Below are 8,853 nucleotides of genomic sequence, written 5' to 3' on the forward strand. Positions count from 1 at the left end.
ATCAGTTCTAAGCAGAAATAGCCCCGAACAAAAGAAAAAATAATCCAATTTAATCCTCACAAAATTTTCAGCATATTGATATCAGACATTACAGGGATAGAGACAGACTAAACATCTGACCTTTATTTTTTGTTCAGATTCAGCATCCACCAACCATTTGTGATGTTTCTTGCAATTTTTCTGCAGTTTCTCAAAGGAAAAGGGTACACAAACCTCTCCCAAAGCTTTATATATAAAAACACAAAATATATTTGTATTTTATGTGTTTATTCCTTATTTTAGTATGTTCTAGTAATGTTAGCCAGGCAAAAGATAAGACGTAAAAAACCAAAACACCAAACAACCTAGTCCCAGTTCTGCAAACTTTAAGATTTTTTTATTGCTGTTGTAATTAATTCTAAAAAACTTTTTAAATAGTTAAGAAATTAAATTTTTAAATGGTGCTATTAATTTAAATTTTCACAAACTTTATAAACCACAAATAAATGATGATACAGATGACACTGTTAATCCCATTTTCATCAGCTGGTTAAGGTTAGCATATGAAGTTATGTCTTCAGAATCTAAAACACTCTTTTTACCCTATTTATTCCCGTATCTGGCATCCTTTGCTCTCATTATCTCCTTCTGTGTGAAGGAAACCTTTAGAAATAAAAAAAAAAATTCCTTGTGAGCTAAGCTCAGCAATAAACCCCTTATTCTAGTGACTGATATTTTGTAGTTCTGTCCTTGATCGCTAGCTTGCCTAACAAAAGATTATCTTTTTTTGAAACAAAATTTATTTATAATTTCAGATAGTAATCAAAACACTTAAAACTTTTTTAAGTCTGAACCATACATCTATTGAGGGTTGGAACTAGATGATCTTTAATGTCCCTTCCAACCCAAAGCATTCTTTGATTCTATGATGTTTCACCTAAATAGTAACTCTTTTTTTATTTGGTCATTACATCACTGATTTAAGTAATAATAATTTTAATTCATTTTTATTCTTGTTAAGGAAAGCTATGCCACCAGATGATGTTTACAAGGCCAAACACTGATGCAATGATCAGATCTGTGCAGGTGGATTCTTGTTCCCCTACACAGTGTTTTGATGGGCATGAATGCAAGTTCCTAACATCGCAATTTCATTATTTAGAATTGCTCAATGGGTAGGCAGGGTGCAATTGTGTTTCAGGCTCTAGGTTGAACCTTTAGAAGAATTTCGTGTACCCTAGGAAATCCCTAGTAAAATTTACTATTTCAGTCAGATGTATTTCAAGAATGCATTATTTCATTTGCATTAGGAAAAAAAAAAAAAAAAAAAAAAAAGAAAAAATTCAATGATTCAAATAGAAAGTATAAAAATTGCAATATGTAGAATGGAAAAATAATACTTTATAAGTTCTAAGCAGAAATAGCCCTGAGCAAAAGGAAAAACATTCAATTTCACCCTACCAAATTTTCAGCTATTGATATCAGATTTTCACATGGACAGACTATTTTCCTTTGCATACAGATTCAGCGTCCACTGACCATGACGCCTTCTATTGTCTGAATATATTAGAGTCTCAGAAGAATAACTGGGGCTTTGAAATGGTAGATGTTAGAGATGGAATATTTAGAGGAACAGATTTCATTCAAAAAAAATCTCATTATGTTTTGTACAACAAAGACCACTGTAGTTACCTATGTACCCAAGCTGAGATTTAAACATACTTTTTTGTACATAAGCATATATAAAGTACATACAAATATACTTTTCCAAACTATATGCAAATATATTTTAAATATAATTTTCATGATGAAGCAGAAAAGAAAAGCCCATGACTCACATTTAGGCTGTTAGGCAGGTTTACATGCAAATCTCTCAAGTCATTCCCAGGAGATTTTAATCTGTAGGCAGAAAGCAAACACCTCTCAATACAAATCCCATGTGATTGATATTTCAGTGTCAGAACTTGAGCTCTGAATCTTCAGAAAATTGCTCATCCCACATATAATATGTTACTGTGTATATATATATAAATATATATATATATATATCTGCCATGAAACCTGTTCAAATTCACTGCTGCTCATTTTATGTCAGACTGTTTATCACCCTACTGGTCTCAAATCACAGGAGCAGACAAACATCTGCTTCACGCACTCAGCTGCCAGGTCTGAACTCTGAGTACTTGAAGACAACCATTATAAATCTCACACACAGTAATCTGCAGCGTTTTATCGCCATCCAATAGTTACTGATCATATTGCAGCAGTCCACAGTCCTTCAAGCCTTAATCCTTGAGATTTCCACTGGTAGCCCATCAGCAGCCTGTCTCAGCAATATGTGACTACATAAGCATTGCTTATGCCCCATCCAAGAAAAGATAAAAAATTTAAGAAACCTACTTTTTCATTCCTAAAACTATAGGGTATCTCCTAACTTTGTTCATGCTTCCTAGTTCTCTGTAGTCGTATTTTCTGAATCAGATTCCAGTAAAAACGCCAAATGAAATAGTTACATCAGACTTGACAGTATGATTTCTAACCACTTCTTTTATTTGCTTTGTCATTTTTCACCCTCAACAATGAGAAGAAAAAGCTAGGGAAGGTCAAGTTTATTGCCTTCTTGGCCAACAGTAGCTCAGGGATGGAGATTAAAGTTTAGAAAAACAGCTGCAGTTCCTTGCATGCTAAAGTATATCTCCTGTGCTAAATTCTGGTTGTAGAAGGGGGTGCTCTTCTCTACTGGCTTCATTAGTGCTGAATCACTGTCTTCTCTTAGCCAAGCACAAACCTTGCGGTTTTAACAGTTTTCAGAGTTCATTTTGCCTTTCACCTGAATAAAAGCCAAGCCTTCTTTCACCCTCTCGGACTGACAGTCATGCAAAAACCCGTGCAAAGACATATGTATATATTAACTTGAGCTTGAAAACAGATGGCTATGAAGTCGCAAAATCTTTTGTGGCATAGGTGTGTTTGGACATTTTCCCTTTGCATCAGCCAGGCTTCCTCTGTGTGCTAACCTGCCTGTAAGAAGTTGTTTGAGGGTTTCTTCAACTGTTCTGCGCTAATGAAAAATTTATATTACATCAGGCTGATATTTTCCATCTAAACTGAGATGAGTCTAGTGCTAATAGAGGTAAAAGCATAAAATAACCAGGAAGTATTTATTTTCTTTTGTGAAAATTTTCTGTGGGTCAAACTTATGAAATTGTCCTGAGAGGATTTAATGCATCTCCTGAATATATTTTTTTTTAAATATCTTTTCAAACAGCAAGTCACCACATATCTATAGATGTCTACATTTTCTACATCAAAGACTGTGTTGTATGAACATGAATTGTTTATTTCCACAAAGCTGAACATTAGTAGCATCAGCATTTTGAATTCTGTTCAGGAAAGGAAAATGACAAACTCTTTTTATGAAAGTATCTAAAGAACCACTGAAAAGGAAAAAAAAATGAAGCTACCTTTTTCTTTTGAAACTGGCATATCTATATGCCATACATCTTTTCAGCGATTGAAAATATAATGATAATAGGAAGTTTCCTTTATGAATTAGCACAGCATTTTTTTGTACTGGAACTTCTTTATCATCAGGTAAAGCTGCAGAAATGTTAGGATTATTCTGGTTCACCATCTTCCCAAAAATTTAACTCTTACACTACCATCATAATTACCTCTGGCCAAACAGAGTGAAAGGACACATACACTCCAGGAAGACAAAATAGTGACATTTGATGGTACTTCAGATACACTTGACTTAACAGTCAACTGGGTGAGGGTTCATTTCTTTAGATGAACTTTCCAACACTCAGTCTGGAGCCTATAAATCTATGAGAGAAATCTTAACTCAAGACATGTACACTTCCTTAAAAAAAAACTACTTGAGAAGGATTTTGCATATCATTGCTACACTATTGGCAGCTTCTGATAGCCCAGTAGTAATCTTATTGAACCAGAATTGATTTGTTCATAAAATCCAGGACAGTCTCATACAGCTAGTGAAGTAGCTGATGCTTATTCTAATACAAACAGAAGTTTTTGTGTGGAGCATCACGAAAAGTTTAACTTTATAAGTTCACTGAGGTTGAAGGAGAGGACAAGAGAACAAGAGATAAACATTAAAAAGTATATAAATTAGGGCAAGTTTTCTCATGTATCAATGGAGGCAACTTCCTGAAGACTTTCAAATCTGTTTCATAGTATTAGCACTTCATAAATAGTCTTAGAATTCTTTGTTTCCACTTCATTTCAAAATATATCCCCGATGGAGCATCTCCTCAGGTAAATATCATACTGATTTTACCAAAAAAAGGCTTTGACCTACTCTGTTCCATTGACAGCTGAACAATTTGTTTCTTTTTGAAAGGACAAATATTTTACCATTACAAGTATTTTTAAATCTAAATCAAGGCCTGATTTCATTATCTGCAAATGAAATATATATTTGCAAACTAAATTATGAAAGCAAAATTCAGCAACTTCATCTCCAAGTGCCTGATTCACTTTTCAATAATTAGAAACAAACTAAGATTTTTAAAGACAGGTGCAAATTTGTGGGCAAAACATTAGCTCACATGAAGAAAGTCATTATTCTTCTGAATATTTACTCCTTACCAGATAAGCAAGTCCAAGGATTTAATGCCCAAACAACATGCCATCTTACGTATATTTGCTAATATTAACTCCTGTGTTAATACCAAAGTATATAACATTGTGATAGATTTAAGGTCTTAATACACATTCATACCTTTTTGGTTAAACAATGGATCAGAGCATGCAAGGTTATGACATTTGTTATTTTTGGCAAAGGTTTATAAAGGTTGGCTATGTGCAGTGAATTAAAATGCAAATCTCCTTAGTATAATAAAGACATATGTACACAGTGCTGAAAATTTACCCAAAGTATAAAAATAAGTGAATAAATTATTTCATACTTAACCTATTCTCTTTCACACTTCTAATTTACTATTCTCATCCATGCTATTGCTAGAGGAGTCACTGAAAGCTCATTTCATAGTGAAGATCAAAATTATTAAGAAAGGAAGCAATTGCTCCCACTACTTTGAAAGACAGCAGCTTGACACACTGTGTATACGGCCTGAATTGAAACATATTTAGTTTGTCTTTCAAAGGAAGATTGTGACAAAGCTGTCTTAACATAACCCATCTTTTAATCAGAAGTTATAATAATCATGACATAGGATATTCTTGGCCAGTTTCTAGTGACTGTATTTAATCTAAAATGCATCAGTCAGCCATGTCGGAAAAATTAGACTCCAACACCCATTCATCTGCAATATCAAATCATCTAGTAATGCAAATAAAAACACAACACATCACAACTAATAGATCAAGCTTTGCATTGCAGAATAACGGTATGAAATAGTAACTGACACATTTAAGTTTAGGATAGTTCCAAAAGCAGTTAATGTTGCATACTGTAAAGAAATATTAATAGAACAGGCTACTTAAAGATCAGAACACCTGTGGGTTTTTATCACTAGGATCTGGCATTATATACCTGCATACCAATGAAATACGTCACCTAAGACGTATTGCTATTTTCTCATATGGAAGCAGTCTTGTTCATTCAATTTAAACTGCAGTTCAACCCTTAAGGGGGCCATGGTAAAAAACTGCTTACCTTTCTACAGATTTATTTCTATGTCCAGTTACAGCTGATATTTTACACTGTTAAAACTCTTCTTTTTCCCTCTTCACCCCACTTTCACTCCTATGACAAGCACAGAATCAGTAGAGCAAGGAGCGTGTGAGCAGGTTACTTGTTGCCAGAGCCACCACACCCGTTTACCGTGATCAGAGTAATTATATTATTATCCACGTTAGTCCATTAATGATGAATGATGCAAAAGGAGAGAACAACTGAGCTGGGCTCTCAGATCTCCATTTGGATTTCCATGAAGGAAGAAAACAGTTCTGTCAACAGTGAAACAACTGAAAGCGTGTCCCTATGGATTTACGCCCTGTGATTCACCTATCAGTTGTCCAAAATTGCAAATTCTCATTGAGCTTCCTCAGTGAGAAAAAAATTTAAGGAAGTGTTTCTGTGTGGATGCTCTCATGTCTAATAAGAGCAGAACTGCCAATAATTTTCATTGAGCATGCAGCATTTTGGAGGCAACATAAACGTTACAGAACTATAACATACATTACAAATCACCTTATTGTAGCTGACACTACATAAAAGAACAAGTTGTACTAATGAAGTATCCATACACTGCAGAATCCCCCATTCTTTCTTTTTAAAATAACATCTCACATAAGACAAGTCCAATGCTTTCACTGGCAGTTGGGAATTTGGAGAAGGCATTTTGGACTTATAAAAGTGTAACAGCATGCAATTACAAATTACAGCATACACCTTGGACAGTTAAATATTCAACAAATTAGTTTGATCATTTCTTTATATATTTCCATAAATGTTAATTTCCTGCAACCAGTGTACCTGATTTTAACTCTCACACATGATAAAACACAGTCCAGTCAAAGCTAACGCTGTCTACATCACTCCCCAGTAATTCATGATAAGACTGATATAATAATTTAATTTTATTAAAGCAATTATGTTTAAGCTACAAGCATAAAAAGCTTTTGTGATGATGTGTAAGAGCTCATAATCAATTCTTTTCCATAGAAACATGGAAAACAGCTCTTCTTCAAGAATATATTTTTAGGACATAAAAAATCAGGTAGTGCAGGTCCTTCCTGAAAGCTGAATACATGTGTGCATTTTTGCCACCCAACAAAATAACTGCATACCAATCATTCAGAAAAATGATCGATCGAATAGCATATTTTCATCAATTCAACTACAGAACTGCAGGATAGACATAACAAAGCTGATGTCCTGCTGATGACTATGTGCCTCATTCATTTATAAATTTTAATCACTTTGGACTTTTTGGTGCTAATTTGCATAAGGTAAGCACAAAAGCATTCTCTAACAGTTACTCAGACCAAAATGCCTCTAGTGGACTTACTCCTAAAACATACCTCTGAAAGTCAGACTCTTGCTTCCCACAAAGTGTGGTGTGGATTCTGATGATGTGATATGAGCTTCTGTTGACAGATTTCATTTCCAATGCGTTGTCACTGTTGGCAGAATGAAAACAGTTTTCCACTGAATTCACGTTAGATCCTCCTATTGTCTTCTTAAGTACTTAAAAAAAACTAGATAACACTTTATTGTTATTGTTTATTGTAACCTTATAACATTTACATTTGAAGAAATATTTCACTGATTTATGAACATTAGTAACAATAGTAACTTAAAACTTCAGGTTATATATACATGAAGGTATGTGTATGCATAGTTCTGTGTGTAAAATTTATACACCTACAAGAGTGAATGACTGAAAAATACATACATATGTATATATACATATAAAGAGCTCATGCATATTGGCGTAGTTTTCCTCCTCAGCTAGAACACCAAAATGCAAGAAACCCATTTATAATCATCCTCCAGGCACAAGAAAAGTTTCCCATAAATGTTGTCATTTGACCTTTTCAGAAAAGGTCACCAAAAGACCATCGATCTCTCATTGGATTTCGATTACACACACTTTGAACCAAGGATCTTTACATTTACTGCTCTCATTTATCACAGAATGTTGATTACAGGAAACATCCAAATTCTGACATTTCAAAGGTCAGTTTGCAATTTTTAAAAATTTCCCTCCATTATTCATTTTACTGCATGCTCTGTTCCACAAGTAATCCATTAGAAACACAAGTTTACTTCTTGATCTAAATAATTTATATCAGAAGCTCCGATAGGAGTGGAATTAAAAAAATACTAAAATGAAAGACAGCTGTTTACACTAGTTATTTATCAGGGGAAAACATTTTGCTCAAAATAAACATCTTTAAGTTTATATAGATGCAGGGATGGTTGGTTGTTTGTTTTTTGGGGGGGGGGGGGAGGGGGGGAGAAGGGCAGGGCTGCTCTTGTAGTTTTTACTAATTATACTCTAGATAAAGGTGTGATACCAAGCTTGAGAACAAGTGGAGTGTATAGTTTTAATTTATGAGTTACCACATTGCCATGTATAATGCCAGTAACATTACATCCCCCCAAATTGCTTGAATTCTTCAAGTTCATGCTTAGGCGACACGGCAAGCGTGTCTACTCAGCTCCTATATTCTGTTTCAACATTTCAGTGAAGCACATTCTCTTTTGAAAAAGCTCATAAAGTAAATGTCTTCTCCCATGCATTTTAGTCATTTGAACTATAATAAATGTCATGGATTACACAGGAAAAATAAAGAATTTATCCAAAATCTTAATTTGGTATTCTGTTGCAATAATAAAGTGAAATAAATTTTGATAGTTCTGAGCATTAGCGTGATGCTCAATTTATTAGGAAAGGGGAACACTTACCTATGATTTATTTATTTTTTTGATGAGACACAAAAGTACTTGCTTCCTTTACCAACAGTAACTCTGAGATCTTTCTGTGAAGGTATTCCTAATCGAGCTCGAAAAACTCATGGGTGTACATCTTCATATAGACACAGTTACTGTGATGACCTGTGGAAGGATATTACAACATGAATGGCTTTTGATGTGCTTTATCAACTATTTCGTATGTGTAAATACCATTAAGTACATTTGCAAGATCACCTCCAGTTTTCCCCCACCCTTCTCCCCCCTCCTCCCCACCCCCCCACCTGCCCTGCTATCTTGCCACAAAAATTATATTGCCCTTTAATTAACTGTGGATATTTAACTTCAAGAGAAGGACTGATAATTTCTGAAGTGGTAAGACCCTTGCTCTATAACTACTTCACATAGATGAACCCTGTACAGCTGTTGACCTCAGTGGCCCCATTTGTAAAGTGCTCCTTCAC

At 34.4% G+C, this 8,853-nt stretch overlaps 1 long non-coding RNA gene across 1 annotated transcript; it reads right to left on the minus strand.

Moving 5' to 3' along the window:
- Window positions 1-1,815: 1,815 nt before the first annotated feature.
- Window positions 1,816-8,462, minus strand: LOC116962156. Its single transcript, XR_004407398.2, has 3 exons — window positions 8,384-8,462; window positions 6,994-7,092; window positions 1,816-1,878 (listed from the first exon to the last, which is right to left on the minus strand). It is a non-coding gene; the product is annotated as an uncharacterized LOC116962156 (long non-coding RNA).
- Between the last annotated feature and the right edge of the window lie 391 nt (window positions 8,463-8,853).

This window comes from Tyto alba, unplaced genomic scaffold (genome assembly GCF_018691265.1).
Source record: "Tyto alba isolate M040663 unplaced genomic scaffold, T.alba_DEE_v4.0 Super-Scaffold_7, whole genome shotgun sequence".
NCBI lineage: Eukaryota > Metazoa > Chordata > Aves > Strigiformes > Tytonidae > Tyto > Tyto alba.